General features: G+C 40.8%; 1 long non-coding RNA gene across 2 annotated transcripts in view; it reads right to left on the bottom strand.

The window, feature by feature from the left end:
• Window positions 1-239: 239 nt before the first annotated feature.
• The window catches only part of LOC139616752 (uncharacterized), a 43,166-nt gene continuing 24,319 nt past the window's right edge, over window positions 240-19,086 (bottom strand). For both annotated transcript variants that reach the window (XR_011688408.1, XR_011688407.1), the window contains 2 exons: window positions 3,159-3,354; window positions 240-2,963 (listed from right to left, as the gene is read on the bottom strand). This is a non-coding gene — a long non-coding RNA (uncharacterized lncRNA). The remainder of the gene's footprint in view (window positions 2,964-3,158; window positions 3,355-19,086) is intronic.

Consider the following 19,086-nt stretch of genomic DNA (forward strand, 5'->3'; position numbering starts at 1 on the left):
CCTGTGGGAGACAAAAGAAGCTAATTGATTCAACTCTCAGCTCCCTGAGATGAGCCAAATCAGCTCGATTAGCACAGTCATGGCTGGAGAGAGGAGAGATCTGTGAGGTCAGACCATGGACATGAAAAAAGTCTAGACTAAATAAGACTGTCAGCTCCAGTCTGCAGTGTGGAGCATTTTGATGCTAAATTCTAAAATGTTGCTGGAAGCTGCCAAAACTGTGTATCCTCACACTATCATACACACACACACACACACACACACACACACACACACACACACACACACACACACACACCAGGCAACAGATAAATAATTTGATTCTGTCAGAGTTATAGCAATAATCTGACAGATCTCTGTGAAAATGTGCACGTGCCACTCATCCAGCTCACATCTGTTAGGTTTGTGTCTCCAGCTCACTCAGCGCTGGTGGTTTGTTTGCACACGGGACAGTTTGACATTTCGAGCCTGCGAGAAACACAGATTTTGAGATGCGCAAGTCAGAAATCACAATCACCAGGGTCCCAATGATGTCACAACAAAACCAACATTACAGTTAGTCTGTTTAACCACATGACGACACTTATGAACTCTAATGTCTGTTAAAATGGTGCTGATGTCTGCAGTGAAATGAATAAAAAAGGAGAAAGGGACACTGGGGATCCAAACATCGTATAATCAGAAGTAACGCATGACATCCTTTAATCAGATGTGAAGATGTATTATCTTCAAAAGTAAAGTACTATCCTCTGGAAATGATGCTAAGCTACTGTTCTGTGTGGATCTACAGCACACAACAATATGATTTGTCTATTATCATACCACAGTGACATCATTTATACAATCATTTACTGTGTATTTATTATTTCTACTTGTTCCAGGGCTGCTGGGAAATCAAAGCGTGGTAATATTTTCCATCCTCAGTTAAACACACAATCAAATATTCATTAATGACTACCAAATGATTTGTAACCCATTAATAATTAAAGAGGGTCCCTGCAGCCCTGTTTACCATCGCGTGAGAGAGTGCAAGGGGTTGTCAGGCACTAAACCAGCTTCCTCTGCTTCTTGCTGATGATCTCTCAGGCTCCACTGCAGTACAGAGGCATCGCGGTTACAGTCAGCAGCAAGCTGGAAATTGTCAACAGCAGCTCTGCCATCGTTGGCAGCATCCATGCAGGAAATATTTCATCACCCCAGGCTGACGGCATTACACTGTTCATTTGATCCTCTGCTTACAGAACAATGGTCTTGGCACACGCTTGACCTGGATCAAAAGACTTCCTGTCTTGTGGGTAGGTGTTTGTTAACCAAAGCTGTGGAAACTCATTGTCTGTCCACTTATGTCCAGGACATATCCACATGTTATTAAACAACAGTGTAATGGATAGTGTGACTGTCAGGCTGGAAACATGAGGCTACATTTAGGCACCGCAACACTCACAAGTTAAAGAGACTATTTGGAAGTTTTCTCAAAATGTGGTTTCTTGCTGGGACCCGACGGTGGTGACTGTCGCTTGATAAGAGCTTCAGCCATTGTTGTATTTACAAGACAGGGTTTATAATACGCCCCCTCTGAGCAGCGCTACATCTTCAGGGCACATTGGAGGCTACAGTGAGTGAAACCTACATATACCTCCTTTAATGCTGAAGGAGTGGAAGTGCAGCTAAATCTAGTATTCACACTGTATCTGTTTCATTCTGTCATTAGCTGTGAGCTTTATGTAATGGTGAGAGTCAGTACAAATAAATGCAGAAGTCTACACACTGCGGATTCTCCCAGGATGTTAATGGGTAATTCCAATTAATTTTTTTACGACCAGCCAATCTGTTATCTTTGCTTTATCCAGGTTATTGCAAAAATTAAACAGGAGATATTTCAAACACACATGCTGACATGTGTATTTTCTTAAATGAAGGATGATATGGATGAATTAATTTACACTTCTTTTCAGCTTTAAATATGAAGAAAACAGCAATAAAGATACAGCAATGAATGAGAAGTAGTTGTCCTAATCTAAACATGGTCATGGATGGGGGACGGGAACATGCCTGTGATTTCACATGAAGGCCTCTGCAGAGCAAATACACATTCAGTGCACAGAGCCAGAACTGCTCCAGCTCAGCTGTAACATTAAATAGGTTTATGTCATTTTATTGGAGCTCCTTCTGTCACACTGATTTCATTGCCTTCCTCAGACAGAGACAAGCTTATACACAGTTTCATGCTTGATCTGAACTTAATTTACACTTACAGCTTTCAAACTTATCATCAAAAAAAAAAAAGAGACAAAAAATCTGAAATTAAAGCTAAAAGTAGAAACAGAATCAAAACAAAAGGTGGATGAAATCAGGAAATAAGCCAGTGATGTGAAAATGACACCAGAGCCTTTGTCACAGCAGAGAAGCACAGGTGGAACTATTCACACTAACAGTGTCCCAGTGAGCCATGACAGTGATCCAGCTTCTTGTGTCGTGTGGCAGTTGAAACTGCAGTGAATACATATGTGATGAAGGATCCACAGGTTGATATGGATCAAACTAAAGAACAGTGCCAGTAACATCTTAGCTCATTGTAAATCCACACACTGATGCTTTTGGTTTGTTCAATCAGTAACATTTTCAGCTCTGAAGACTGAGCTGTGTGAGCTTTACTGTCTGCAGCCTCTTTTGTACAACTTTGTAATGTTTTCGCTTGAACTGGATGATTTCAAAGGATTTTCAATGAAGTTATTTTTCATGCTGCTGAGAGGCGTTTGAGAAAAACACTGACACTCAGCTACAAGGAAGCTTCTGTGTAATTAACAATGAACTCTGAAATTTCCCACGTTATTATTCTCCTTAGTCTGACAATATTTCAGCAGCAGCTTTGATCAGAGTTTTTCTCGAGGCATCTGGATCAGAGTCGTCCTTGTGGAGACACTGATGAACACTTCAGCTGCAGCTCTGGATCATCGCTGACACTGTGCAGGGGAATGACAGCAAATTATCACACAACCACACCATGTACTCAATGCAGTGTCTTTGTAGGGTTTCATACTAATGGTATCTGCAGATTTGGTTTGGTCGAAGATGCTGATCAGTTGTTAGTTTTTCAAAAGGACAAAGTGAGCAGGAAATCTGCCTCTGCTGAGACAGTTTTGTCCTCATGGACTCACCTGTGCTGCATTTTGACTATTCGGAGGTGATGCAAGCTTCTCCTGCAGGATAACTGTCCTCACTTGCACTGATATGGTGATGGGCTGATGTTAGTTGGATGGATTAATAGATTTGGTATTTCAGCAGTTTGGCTGGTGGACTGGACAAGATCTCAGTGTTTTGCTGCTGCACCTTCTGTGTTCACTGGTGCTGCTCCTGAAAAGCTCAGATGTTACACTACAGGAACTTTGTCTAAATCTTCATACTACTTCTCCACACAATAGAAATATAAATGCACTCAACCAAAATATAAGTGCAACACTTTGGGTTTTGCTCCCATTTTTGATGAGTGAAATTAAATATCTGAGACTTTTTTTTCTAAGCAGACAAAAGGTTTATTTCTGTCAAATGTTGTTCAACTCATAAAAACTGGAGTAAAAACAAAAGTGTTGCATTTATAACATATTTCCTATCTCTGTATTCTTTTTACATTCAGACTTGTTGAGGCCACTTAATAAGAACACAATGTGGTTAAGAAATGACAGAACAGTGATGAAATGTATTTTCTAAATGACAAACACTGAATAATTCCGCACTTCTCCAAGAGCTCCGTGTACAGCAGCAGGGAACATTTAGCATCAGTTAATGTGTAAAGTTGGACGACTCTGGGCCGAGTCGTGAATTATTCAAATAGATAAAGGTTGTGTCGCTGTGCACCTAGAAAAATGAAACCTGCTTTAATCATGTGGAAAAGAAGTAACAAAGGAAAAGTTGCTCCAAGCAAATATTCTACTGTGTTAGTGCAGACGAACGTTCAGACGTATATTCTTTATTTGTTTGTTTTCAGTTTGCTGGTTAAACATATTTCACTGGTGACAGCAGAAACAGTCAAGAATAAAAGAAGCAAAGTAAAGTTGAAGATGAAATGAAATCAGGAAATAAAACTGATGTGAAAATGATACCAAATCCTGTCACAGCAGAGAAGCACAGGTGGAACTAACAACACTAACAGTGTCCCAGTGAGCCATGACAGTGATCCAGCTCACACAATAACCAGGGAACCAGGGCCATGGAGGCGGGACACCTAAATGAACTGCAGCCGTCGTTAATGTCATTACATCTGCTCTGACAGCTCAAACTGTCTGCTGTGAAGACAGCTGTTACCAACAACAGCTTCTGACTCGTTTCGTGTTACTGTAATAAGTGTAAAGAGAGAAAAGAAATCATAGCACACAACTGACAGAGAGAAATTACATGTGAACTTTCATTAACATTAACATTAAAGAACTGTGTCAGCACTAACATCTTAATTAGCACATAAATCCACACATTGATGTGTCCATTATAACTTATATAGAGTTTCAATTTCCCTCCTTTCACATTTCCAGCACTGAATGTCTTGCTGTGTGTTCATCTTTCTCCATCACTGCTGTAGAAGTCCAGCACACTGACTGTGTTTCAAGGGCAGATGTGTTCATCTTTCTCTCTGTGACTCTCTTCTCTTCCTCCTCCTCCTCCTCTCGGTCTTGTATAGGTCTCATAGATGTCTGACCATGACAGCCTGAAGTGTATATCTGAAGCTCCACAGCACAAACCTTTTAGCTTTGACAAACTGTCACAGCATCATTCTTCATGCAGCTCACAGACATCGAGGGTTTCAACATGGAGGCTGAGAATGAGAGGAGGCTGTACAGTGACTAAATCTCTCTCACTCCGTCTTTTTGTTCCCCTCGTCTCCCTTTGTGTGTCATATGACCTCTCTCTCATGGCCTGTTAAAGTCATTGCTGGTATTAAACACCATGGCAACATAAAATGCCACCCTCATGATAACTACTGGCATTCAATTCAATTTGAAATATAATGTGTTCTTTAAATTACCAACCCGGGGCTGTTAATTCTAATTCCACCTTTAGACAGCACACGTCAACAATGCAGCGAGGAAAGAATGCAGAAATGAAAGTTAAATCAAACAGCCGGTCAGATCCATAGTGTTTGTTTATTCTTTGATCAGACAGATCTATATTGAAATCATAATTCTGTAAACATTTGGAGTTGATTTCATTGACTCTTCTATATGTATGTGGAGACTTAGAGCAAGAATCCAGTCTGCATGTCAGCTGAGATTTCATAGCCTCAACTTGTTGTCCTCCATCACACAGACTCATCTGAAACCAGCATGAAAAGAGGATCCAGACATTTACACATAGACATAGTCACTTCATATTCTGACACGAAATGTTCCTGATTGACTCAGGATCATTTAACTTGTCTCATTTTAACTCAACAGTAAAGCTGTCATTGTATTTTCTGTAGTTTGTCTGAAGGGAAAAAGACTCACTGAATTACTAGAGACAAAAGAAAAGAGGAAGAGTTCGAGCTTCCCTCGTAGTGTCAGAGGGTGTGTGTGTGTGTTTGCAACATGGATGCATATCTTTGATAAGGCTGTTCAACATCCCTGGGCTACACAACATGAAGGGCTCCTGGTCCTCTGGGGCAGAAAACACTCTGACAGTGGATCCAATCCAAACAACATGTTTGTCTAAGAAATCCTGACATCTGACATTTTTTCTCCTGTTTATTGAATGTATCTGTCAGTGAGTTCAACAGTGTCACTGACACACGTCCTGTTTGCTGCAGGTCACTAAAACCTCAACAGAAAATAAACAAGGTGAAACCTGTGGATCTGTGACCTTGTTGTTTATGGACCCTCATTCTGTTCTGATCAGCTGTTTAATTTAACATCTCTGCAAACACAGAGTCAAAGCTCAACCTTTAATCAAGTTACTCCTGCACCTACACACAGGGTTGATCTCTGTGCAGCATCCAGCTGCTGGATTCAGCTGCATTTCCTGAACTGACTGAACAGAGGAGCAGAGAGCTCAGCTGTTCTCCTGAGGATTCTCCTGTTGAGTCTCTGCAGACTTGTTAGTTTGTTCTCCTCCACACTTCCTGTCAGACCCAGTCCTCCCTCCAGATTAAGACCACTGACCATGTTGACCATGTCTAACTGTTTCTGACAACTTCCACACTTTGTCTGGCTCTGTCAAACACTGCCATCGTCTCAACTCCAAACCATGCAAGGGATGCAACTGTCATTTTTTTATTTTTTTTTTTTATTTTAACATGGAGAATCCCACAGTCATGGACTGTACATATCCACCTCATCCTCTTAAAGGAACAGCAAACATTTGTGGATTCAGGATTAGACCATCAAGCATGAATGACTGCTGCAGTACATGATCACACCTCTAACTCCCTGATTTAAAATGGTGTTATTAACAGATTCAATAATAAATTCAGTTTTACTGCATCGATGGTCCACATGTAGCACAAGAGTCACCACAGGGTTGCTGGGAGCTAGGATTTAACTCAAAGGACTCAGCTCCTGATAAAAATGTGAGCAGTGTGTGTGGACTGTGACACAGTGCAGCTGCTGTGTGTGGGAAACTGTTGTCAGACTACTTACTACCTGCCTGTTCACTCTCTATTCTGGCTACTGTCACATTAGATGTCTCCATGTATTCATCTATCAACATTTCTTTAGGCAGTCGACGTTTCCAGTAAAACACAACACACAATTAAAGTAAATGTGTTATTTGCCCTCAGGAATAGAAAACATGGAAATCAATCATCTGGCAGCACAGCAGGGTTTCAGTGTGAGTCTGACTGAAGCTGACTAAACACTCTACATGAGCATAGCAGCAACAAACATCGACCTTTGTCTGAGATAACTCTCCCGCTACACACTGCACAATTGAAGAATTACACAGGCACCTTGACCAACATGTAAAACGTCACAGTGGGGCCAAATCCTCATGAATAATGACAAGCTGCTCCAGTGCTGCTGCCTACACGTCCTTCGACTTTAGACCGCCTACAGCAGGAAACACTGGATTCCACACACACACCTTCTTAGCGTTCTTAAAATGAGGTCTGGTGTGCAGCCGTTATAATGGTCTGTGGGTCCAGGCTGTGAGCTGCTCTGGTACCAAGGCAGCCAAACCCGATGAATGCAATTCCTCACATAAACATATGGCTGTCACTGCATGTGATGAAATAACACAAACAAGCAGCAACTGGTCAAACTCAACACAGGAGGAAGCTGGAAGAACTGAAATGCATCAGAAAACAACCTTTTTTAAGTCATCGTTTACCCTTCAAAACAGCAGCAAGTAAAGCAGTGGAGCCAGATGTGCCCACAGCAGGCAAGTAGACCATCAAACAAGCACACAGCCTCATACGTACATTTATATATGAATTAGTTGTGTTTTACCTGTGTTTCAAGATCCACAGATGAAGGTTCAGGATGGAGCAGATCAGGAGACAGCACCAAAAAAAACAGACAGAGAATCATCAGCATGAAGTGAACCATCTTAAAGACACCACACACAGACACTTGTTTAGGACATGAATCGGAGGGAGCAGAAAAGAGACCAACACAAAGTCTGGATCTATAGAATGGATGGACACACACACCTAACAACAGTCTGCAGTGTATCTGAAAGTACAGTGTCTCTTATTTATCTGCCTGACAAACATCTTGACCATGTAGCTGCAGCCATCAACAGCACATCACCTTCTGAGAGCAAAACTACTCCTGCTGCATTTTCACTTGTTCTTGCAGCACAGACAAAACAAACTGAGCTGTAATCTGATGCCAGTGTGAAGCACATGGTTTGACTGACAGGAAGTGATGCCTCCAACTGAATCATTCTGAAATGAAACTACAAGCATTAACATGATGTTTTCATGGTTGACCTCTGGTATGAAAACAATTAACTGTTGGGGCAGCCCGATGGCGGAGTGGTTAGGGCGTGTACCACGTGCAAGAGCGGATGCTCTTAGCAGCTGAGTGCCGGTTCGACTGCCGACCGGCCCGACTCTTCTCTGTCCTGTCATTCCCCCTCTCTCTCGCCCCCTTCCTGTCACTCTCTACTGTCCTATCAATAAAGGCAAAAAATGCCCAAAATAATATCTTAAAAAAGAAAACAATGATTGTAATGTAATGTAACTGAGAATTTCCTTCTAACTTGATACATCAACTATATTTAATTGTGGCTGGTTGTCACAGATAATTACATGATGTGTTGTCAAACGAGACCTGTGTAGGTGGGAAGACACTGGTCACTGCTGTAAAACTAAAAACCAGAGAATCAGGAAACTTTTGAAAATGGCCACAGCAGAGAGGTGAGGTGTCTTCTGTCCTCTCAGGAGGAGGTTTGTGTAGTTTAGTGTGTGTCATGTTTGTAGTTTCATGATTATTTGAATGATCATATGATTGTTAATCTTCATCTTCATCCACTGCTCCTCAATTAATGGTCCCAGTTCACACACAGTCAGTAGTCGACCAAACCCTGATGACGGAGCCTCTCCTCTTCTTCCTCCTTCTCTTTTCTCTCTTCATGCTTCTTTGTTTTCTGCAGCTCTACAATCAGAGGACTGAGCGGTCGACAGCTGAATAATGATGATACTCCAGCCGACCCTGATGATCTGATCTCAGATCTGCTATGGGATCCATTCAAGTGAGGAGGAGCACATTAGATTGCACAAAGACAGAATGGGAACTATGTTCTCAAGCAGCTGAACCAGCAGAGACACAAAAACATCATGGATGGTGATCCATCACAGCTCATTCCTCACATCACATCAGCTTGTTGTGTTATGTGCTTCATTATTTCAGGGTGTAAGACGAGACCAGGGGAAGATGAGAACAAAATCATGGTGAACAGGTTAAACTCAGTGAAGACAAATGAAGCTCGGAGAAAATGTCAAAGCTGATAATGAAACTAGTTTTTCATCCGCAGCACTAAAGTTGTGTGGGCATTTGTGAGTGCCGGGAGTTTTTATTGCCTTGAAATGTCTTGAAAAACACTTGTCTAAATGCAGAACTTCTTCAAGATCTTCAAACAAACCCTCTGCTGATAAACCTGCATCATGCAGACGGTTTGTTTGAATAAAGCCAATGTCGTCGAGGAAAAGCAAGTAAAATCCAAACTCTCCTCAGTTCACAAATGTTCTCATTGGAGCATTTTCTAATCATTTCATGTGAGTAAATTCTGACAGAAATAGAGTGAATGAAACACTAAAGTGAATGAAACACTGTTGTTCAGTTATCAGAGAGAAAAGTGACTGAAGTGGACTATCTCCACTCTCTTATATCTGCTGTAATGAATGTGAGATGCACACAACTGCCAGCCACCATCTGGTTTCCCATGGTGCTTTTCATGACAACATTCATCCTTGTTCCAGATTTAGACTATTCACTGAGGAGAAAAGATCATTTCTTTTGCCATTTCTCACTACGTTACAGCTTCTCATGAGCCAGTGAGCAAAAGTAACTTCATTATCTAACATATCACAGTCAGTAGCTACAAAAGATCACGCTGGACATTAGAGACTTGACATTTCTGTCTTATCTGAGAAACCAACATGTCAGACAAGAGGAATCTACTAATCCTACAACCATTTTATCTAATCTGGCATCAAGTCAGGACCATGTGATAAAATGAGGGCCTATATAGAAATCTTGCTTGGAAGTTTGATTAAAAGCAAATACTGGATTGACCAGTTCAATGTTTAGAAATGTCAGGTTTGACACAAGATAACTATGGGGCCCAGACTGGCTCCCGTCTGCAGTCTTAACACGTCTGTGATCCTGTGCAAATCTGCCTGGAGGAGAAAAATATCCATCGAATGTTCTATTTATATGAAGAGATAATCACACTCACAACGTCTTTGAATATGTATGAACTTATGCATATTAATATGTATGTACTGTAATAGCTATGAGACAGTGTAGATATTAAAATAATCATTGTACATGATGAGGCTCTTGTCACAGTGAAATCACACTTATTGCCTTCCAGTTTTTATGAGCAGACAGTATCTATGAAGCTAATTAAATCCAGTCAAACTACATCAATGTGCTGATATCTGATAATTATATCACTCCCACATGATCTTATTCCATTTATATATCACTTAGCACGGTGATACAGTTTTGTACATTTTGAGTGAGTCTGGGATTTTTCTGTGCACCAGAAAAACCAGTTCTCAGTAGGATGGTACTCCAGAGAGACTGTACAGGCCTTAACACAGAAAGGCCTTGATCACAGCTCAGTGAGAATACAACATGTTCTTGGAGATTTACTTTGAAGCGATAATGTAAAACGGGCCCACAGTGCAGATCTCCAACAGGGCAGAGTCACTCTCATAGTCACTTCTGTAGTCAGTGTTGATTATAAAGAAAACATTTAAAAAATAATTCATTTTGTATAGATCACAGAACTCTGCAGAAAGTCCTGTTTTTAAAGGAAAGTCAGTATAATGAGACATTACAAGGAGGATGAGGGTCTCAAGAGCCAGAAAGCTAGCTGTGCTAGCTCTGGTGCTATCAGTAGCAAATGCTTTGCTTTAAACCAGGGGTTTAATTGAGCCGGAGCTGAGCTCTGTCCCCTTCAATATCATATCATGATATCACACTTGTATCGTTTAAAGCATTTAGGTCTTGATGAGTAATTCTCTAGACTACAAAGAGAGATGTTTTAGCTGATTTCTATACTACTACACAAACATTAAAACAAGCTTCAGAAGTTACTGGTATCAATGCATCAGGAACTAAACTCTCTAACAAAATGAAGAGCATGTTGAGTGGTTTCTCACCCCTCCCTTGTGGCATCTGGCCATTTCAGTTTGAGATACAAGTGCAATGTTCTAAACATACATAAATGTTACATTTTTATATTTTAAACAAGCTGTTGTTAAAATATTCCAGCCACCAGCTTCAGTGTTTGTGAATCACAGATGTTGCTGGAAACAGCTGTAATGGCGTCTTCTATGGTGCAGTTAGACCCAGTTATCTAACCCACTCATTTGGAAAGAGAAAAACAATGATATATTTTTCATTTTCAGACTTATTACCCAGAATTGAATGGCCTACTGCAAATCCATTTACTGGTTTTATTTCCAGGGCTCATACTTTTTTTATATACACACACAAATTCCTTCACAGCTCGAGCCACTGTGTAAAATCCAGCTCCCACTGAACTTTGTTTAAAGGCTAACAATGTATCTGGTGGTTGTGAAGATGAACATGTAGACTGTGAGAGTAGAACATACAGAGCAACATTAAATAACAAAGCATAACCTCCTAATCACAGCACAGTAGATCATATCTTCATAGGATTTAACAGCCTGAACCAAACCTGACTAACCTCCTTAACTCTGTTTGCTCTCTGTTCACATCTGTCTGAGCACAGAGGTCCAGTGAGCAGATGATGTTTGTATAATTTCCTCTGCTCAGAGGTTTGATCTGATCTCCTGTCAGTATCAGTCACAACAGAACAGCTTTTCTCTCAGAGGACGACTGAACCAATGACAGAATGAGATGAGAGGAGAAACAGTGTGTGACTGACTCAAGAGTGAAAACAGCTCTGTCACCTTCTGTTATTTCAAAGCTCTTCTTCAAACATTCAAGTCATCCTGAAACACTGATCTGAGTTCAGCTGATTGAGAAGTGAGCACTGTCTCCTGGACCTGACACTGTCTGTCTGCATTCACCGGTCTGATTCTCCCTGTCTGCAGTTTAACCACATGTCTGTCTCTGTGAGCCTTCGTCACTTCTACTGTATGTTGATGACATTCTTGCGTGTTGATATGTTTCCTTCTCATTCACTCTCCTTCTTTTCTTCTCCCCATATTCAGTGGAGGAAGGCAGAGCAGAGTCAGGAGAGGAGAGTCTGAGCTCCATCAGCTGTGACGTGTAAGCAGCCCCTGTGGGACCTTTCGACAGCACCCAGCCTCCATTCACTTTAGTGTTTAATTGATCCCAAGGCTGAAAACACGGCACACAGACAGCCCTGACTGGAGGGTTTTGGTGTGGAGACTGAGAAAGTACAGAATAAGATGGATAACTGGTAACTCAAAGACTTCAGAACAGAGAAACTGACGGCTGAAGCATGACTGTGTAAAATCAATGTGTCTAATCACTGGGTGACTGAGTCATTTCCAGGTTCACATGTGATGTAAGTTCTTTACTGGATGGATCAACTGTGTGTAAGAAAACAGAAGACAGAGGACGCACAAGAACTGAGAGCTGAGGGAGATCGAGGAGACGCACACAAGGCTCTTATTGAGACACTGCAGAAAAACATACTGACGTTATTTAAAAAAAAAAAAAAAAAAAACTAAGAACCAGGCAGATTCACTGTCTCTGTCAGGCCATTCTTGATATACATAATTTTATTTCCACTCTTTAACTTACACTCAAACACCCTGACCAGCCTCTCAGGCCAGCTGCCACAGTGCTGTTGCACTGCCCTGTAACTTTCCAGAGCTCCCATCAGGACGTCATGAAGCAGCATACTGGGTCCAGTTCACAGTCAGACCAGCAGACCTGCCCTGCTGCCAACAAGCAGAGCTACAAGCACAAATATATCACCTCTGACAGTCAGAGGGGTCCGGTCTGACTGGAAAAGAAATCTGACAGTAACCAGCACAGATAACCACCAGCATGACAACTCATTGTAGAAAATAATGGCACAAATTTAAAGTGGACAATCAGTTTAACCAGAAACTGACCTCTTATACTGAAAGATTCACATTCAGGGAAAAGATTCAAACCAACAGTAAGAAATGTGTCAAAAGTAAATGGAGACATAGAGGTAACACCGTCTGGTCTTATCTTTCACCCAATCCTGAACTTGATGAGTCGGATTTGAGAAATCCGGTTAATTGTCTAACAAACTAGGACATACTGTTCATGATCTTCATGTAACGTTGGCTGTTTCACCAAGAGAGGAGAATATTTCTCTATTGACTTGGACATTCCTATGGAAATCACCATGAAAAAATATTTTTATGACTGTAACATAACTATTCACAGTTTTTATTTGTTCTATTCAACATTGTGATGTAAAACGTGATAAAACAAAACATACAGTAGATACTGTGTAATTGCCATTTCTGAGGTAAATATGAGAAGTGAGGTTTCATGTTTTCCTTAATGAGGAGAGACAAAGAGGAGGAGACTCTGTGGGGAGGAAGCTGAGATGCTGCAGAGGAGAGAGGAGAGGAACAGAGCGAGTGTTTCAACAAGAAGATGAACAGGATCCTCTGGGGGGAGAGAAGACCAGCGGCTGATCTGTGTTAGTCAGCCAGGACACTTCCTACTTTATCCCACTATCTCACCACAGAGATACTGTTACACACACACACACACTCACACATACACTGCACATAAACACATGAAGAGAGCTCTCCTTGTGTGTGTGTGTGTTTTATTGCCAGCAACTCTCATTAAGCACACGCAGCTCTCTCCAAAGTCCAACCTGCTCCAGTTTCAGCCTGAAGGTTTCTGTGTAAAATATGAGCATCCAGAGTTTACGGCTGTCTGATAACACAAACGTACAACACAAGGCCAACATGGTTAGACGGCTCACACAGGTATCTGCTGTAAGGAGAACCGGGAACGATAACAACCTAATCCAAACAACAAAGACTGAACAAGGTCAACGCACTCAAACACTGCCTGAAACGCCCCTGAACGCCTCCTTCATTAATTCTTCAACATCCTCTTTTTCCTTCAAACTTCACTTTTCAAAGAACCTGAATTTCCCACAAAAGATCAGACACACCAAATAAAACTCACACAAGTGTGAAAGGTGAAAAACAAAAAACAGCTGGCTCTGTGGTTCCTCTTGACCACCTCAACAGTGACACAGGATGACAGTCTGGTTACTGATCACCTCTTAGTGTAATGCCATGTGTTTATAGTTCCCTTTGACCAAGGTAGCAAAAATTTACTTAAATTTACTCATAATTTCAGTGATCTCATACAAAATGCAGTGATGAGTAAAACTGTACATCCTTTTCAATGTAGCTCTGAAATGCTGTGAATTAACAAGATAAGTCATAATGTTAAAACTGAGTTATTGTAGATTTGATGTGGACAACTCATCTGATGAGAAGCCTCTCAACTCTGGTGACATGGAAGAATCTGCTCTCACCTCACACTTCAGTGTAATTAGACATCATTAACAAAGCAGAGAGTTTGTGCCATGTAGAAATGAAGAGGTTGTCAACTAAAATGGAAGAGTGGAGAGAAAGGTTGAGGGTCCCTGTGCGCTTTGGAAAATATGAGGAGTGTTGCAGAGAGCTTTTCTCTTCACAGTCATTTAAAATGAGTAGAATTTCAACCACTCACAAAAATTCAAAAGTTTACATTTTCCTCATCAAGAGACAAAAGTGGTGGTTATGACTTTCATTTTATTTCATACTCAGAACTCGCAACAAGTCTGAAATGTAAATGGAGAAAATAGTTTTGGCAGTTTTTATAAACTACTTATTCCCAAGGAGAGAAAAGGCAACTTTCATCACTGTGACTCATCTTGCAGAGGGATGAGAAGAGGAAAATAGCAGCGCTGGATCTCTCTCTCCTCTGACTTTCACAGCCAGAAGCTAAATAATGATTCCTTAAAGGGTTGTAATGTTACAGCTCCGTCATAAACTGTGTTAAAACAAAACAGATCTACAACAATCTTGGTTCTTGTTTATTGTTGTACTTTAAATAGCCAACAGGAATCTGTTGAATGAAAGTGCACTCAGCCTCTTTATGGAGGGTCTGTGTCATCTCCCTCTCTAATGCTGCCACCCCAGGGCTCTGTGGGATTACAGGTATTCAGAGCTGCTCAATAAGCATTTACACTTCAGTTTCACCAGGGAGGACGAGGCCTCTGGACTTTATCACATATCCAATATTCAAACAAACTATAGAAAACATTGTTATGCTGCTAATATCACACAGCTTGTGGATAAGCCAAAGCTAAAGTTACTCACTAACGAGTAGAAAAAAAAAATTGAAAAAAAAAACCAGTCTAAACGAGGCTAAATGTTCAGTGGAATCAGAATTAGAAGCTCTTCCATATCACATCATTCAATTATTTGTTTCAATGGTAATTTACATTTTCTTGTAATTAAATATTGATGGATTCAACAAAATACTTCTTTTTCATGTTCTGAAGATTAGATCCGTAAGAAAGAACATCTGTTGAATGAGATCTATTGATTCCTCCAAGACATTACTCCTCTCTCTATTTACTCTGCTCTCATCACTCACTAATTGTGTTCACAGGGAAGGAAAATACAACAACAAAACAAAACATATGCAAAAAGAAACACTCATTATTTTAAGTCTGACAACTGTACATTTGCTTTTTTCATGGTCCGCTAACCTTCAGCCACAGCTGAGCTTCTCCAGCACAGCCCACTCTCACTGCTTTTCATTTTCCATTTCAATCTGCAGTGGAGGTGGAGGATCAGTGATTTGTATTGATTACTTAGAAATGGCTCCCTGCTGGACCACAGCAGCAGCCGTCTCTAACAAAGTGGTTTCAGTTGATAATGATGGAGCTGTTGGAGGAGAGGGAAAATTTGTTTCTACGTTACCAACAATCCAGTATAAATGATGAATATATGGCAACAAGCCACCAGCAGTGAGTTAATTACTGTCACTTTAAAGATGTGTCATTTTACACTCCCCACACTGACCTTCAGCCACAGGAAGATGTGGAAGAGCTTTAAGGTTTCACTGGCAAGTCGAGGTGTAAACAGAGCTTTCACTGAAACACACAAATTCCCAGGCAAATGGGACGACACCTTTGACACTTCACCCACACCATCAACATGGTGTAAGTGTTTTTTTCTGGACACTATTGGAGCTGAAGAAGAACTACAGCAGACACACTGAAGACCGAGAAACTGGAGGCACAGCAACATTAAGGCTGTATCCAGTATAAAAAAAAAAAAAAAAAAAAAAAAAAAAAAAAATACTTTCTTAAAAGCTCTTACTACAACACAAAGCAAGAGTGACATGGAACTCTCAAAGAGTCAGTTCTGGAATATTAAGGTGTGGTTCTAGAATGTGACATGAAATTTGGTTTTCAAAGTTAAAATTGTAGAATGTTAAGTTCAACTCCTAGAATGTTGGAAGTGTAACATTCTGTAACTCTGAACTGTGACCGTTACAATTTTAGAATCTACAGTTCTGGAATGTAAAGTACGAGAATGTTAATGTTTTTGAATGTTTCACTGTAAAATGTTAAGTTACAGTTCATGGTTCTGAATGTTAACTTACATACAAATGTCAACCTTGCATATCTAGAAAGGGCACAGTTCTAGAATGTTATCTTGAAATTCTCAGTTGTTCAGTTAAAGACCTTGAATGTTCAGTGATATTTCAAATTCTAGAATGATAAGTTGAAGTCATAATATTACACAGATGGAACATTCCAGAACTGTACTTTAACATTCTACAATTGTAGTTACAGTTAAAGAAAGTCAGGGTGAAATCATTAGTGTCTAATTGTGGATCAAACTAATGAGTCTCTGTAACTGAGCTTCCCCGGATTGTATAGGTGAATAATGACGATGAAAACATCATCTCTCCCTCCTCTAGTCAGCCTCTCAGTGGTAATCAGAGCTAGAGCACCAGTTTGTCATTTTAACCCTCCATCAGCGTCAGTGCCAGTCTTGTCTCTCCTCTGAGACAGATTCTGGCTCTTTGCTCCCCCACTGTTCCCATCATGCCCTCTCCTGCTGTGACAGGCTGCTCCTTGTCCTTTGCCAATACCAGAGGCTGTTAATGTCAGTCAGCTGGTTCTGTGGTATGGATCTTTATGCCAGCCAGCTGAGTAACCTCTTGCAATATGGCAGTGTGCGTGTAGGTGTGAAACCTTGGCAGTGGATTGTGTTGTGTCGCTCTCTCCTGGCCTCCTGCCTGCTGTGTCTCTCTTAACCTCTTTGTGGGTCACATTCAGTCCTGGATCCTCTCCTGACTCTGTCAGCACGACACATGACATTAACACAACAGACCCTGATGTCACACAAACAAAAAAACAAACCACACAGTCAGTAACGTGGTGTAAACCTTTCCTTTCACGCTGGGGAGCAAATCATTTAGAGACATAATGTTGAGCAATGTAGCAGAGAATCTGCGTCTAAATCTGACTATAAAGAGACACAATGTGGCATTTAAAACAGTGGAAGAAGCTTGAGCCATATGCAGGAAATGAATTACAGCAGAAAAAGCTGAGGTTTGTGAATTTTCATCACTGTTATAGACATAAAATCAGAAGCATTTATGTTTAAACATTTTCACTCCTCATTGCTAAAGCAACAATATGTGAAGCCCTCAGGCTGCTGGAAGCTGCCAGTGAGTCAGGAACAATAGGGTGCTGGATGTTTCTCAGTGTGTGCGTTTGTATTTCACAATAAGCTTTTTCATCTCCTCCCACCTTTCATCCCTCCATTGTTAATGTGAACTAATACCACCCACAATCCCCCTCTCCACCCCTGCTTTCTCTCTCTCCATTAGGGAGCTGGCAGCTCTGATCAGGTGATGCTCTACTCGACTCATTTCCTGTGGGAATCAATCGTCACATTTAATCAAAGGCTGAACCTAATGGCTTTAGTGGGGCTCTGGGCGGGGCCGGACTGCACTGACTCAGGTCAGCATCACATAGTAAAGATGAGTTGAAGGGCATCCTAACAGAGAGAATATCTGTGTTTGATTCACATGGGAAATTGTTATGTAAATGCTCCTGGACTCAGTGGAACACAGGAGACTACAGGCCACAGCCAAAGTGTTTACTATGTTGTTATTGTTCTTCGAGCCAACCAGACCTCATCTCTTTCAGCAGGCCTCATAAAATTGGAAAAGTCCAGAGTACTTTTACCTAAAACCGTCGTTTATTCAGCATGTTGCATTACTTTGATGGTATGTCAACACACAAGACAAGCTCACCATTTTCTATTTGAGTAGTGCCCAAACAACTTTTGGGAAGTTAAAATTGGGGTATTTTTTATGATTACATTAAATGTTTCATATTCTGAAGAAAATGGCTGTCACAGGCTGTATCAGCATAAAAGAAACATTTTATAAGCGTTCAGTCTTGTAATTTCTGAAAATGATTATGGGTAATCACAGGGACATGAGGACTTTATTTATATCTTCTAATAGCGCGGTCTAGTGCAAGTCTTTAAGAGTCAGCCAGTATATTTTTAAAAAAATATTCTTTCTTTGTTGTGCAGTGGCCTCTAATCGCCTATAATAAAGAAATATCAGCTCAACCTCTCAGAGAGGTTCAGGTTGGACTTTCATGTTAGATAGTGCTCTTCACCACCATCATTTTGAAGGAATGATGTTCATCCCTCCAATAGAGTGCACGGACTCGATGCCAAGGAGCTGTGAAGCTGGTCTAGCAGCATGTGGTGGCCCAACACCTTACTGAGATAATTAATGTTGGTTTATCCTTCAATTTATTACCTGTCTCTGTTTCTAAAGACATTTAACAGAAATTGCAGCTTATGGCTTTAAAATAAAAATTCAATGTTACATGATTTACACAGAAGGTCCATGAGTATGAACTCACTTTGGAGTTTAAGTCACAACTATTTAGAAGTCGTATCTAAATCTCTATAAAGTCATTCAAGTGGTCGTTTCAAGGCTGTGTCACCACAGTTAATTGTTCACTGTAAACAGAGAAACTGGCTCACCTCCTCAAAGAAAGGAGAAAAAAGAGAGAGAGAGAGAGAGAGAGAGAGAGAGAGAGAGAGAGAGAGAGAGAGAGAGAGAGAGAGAGAGAGAGAGAGAGAGAGAGAGAGAGAGAGATGAAAGACGGGGATAACAGATGAGTAAAGTGTCTGACACGTTTCTTACCCGACTGAGTTTAAACTCTCCTCTGACCCACAAGTCTGCCATCTCTCCCACAGTTCCTCTCTGTACTCGACACAATTTGCTGTGAAGGTGCTAATTATCCAAAAACTCAAACCATTATGGGATTATTGCAGCATGTTGAACATAAAACATGTGCTTGAAGAAAGGTGGAGGAGAATTAAGTTTAAACTGCCAAACAACCATGAAGGAGCCTGATTAAACCACAGGAAGACTC

The sequence above is a fragment of the Trachinotus anak genome, unplaced genomic scaffold (assembly GCF_046630095.1).
Source record: "Trachinotus anak isolate AG129_WGS33_773 ecotype Australia unplaced genomic scaffold, CSIRO_AGI_Tana_v1 ptg000057l, whole genome shotgun sequence".
NCBI classification, from domain to species: domain Eukaryota; kingdom Metazoa; phylum Chordata; class Actinopteri; order Carangiformes; family Carangidae; genus Trachinotus; species Trachinotus anak.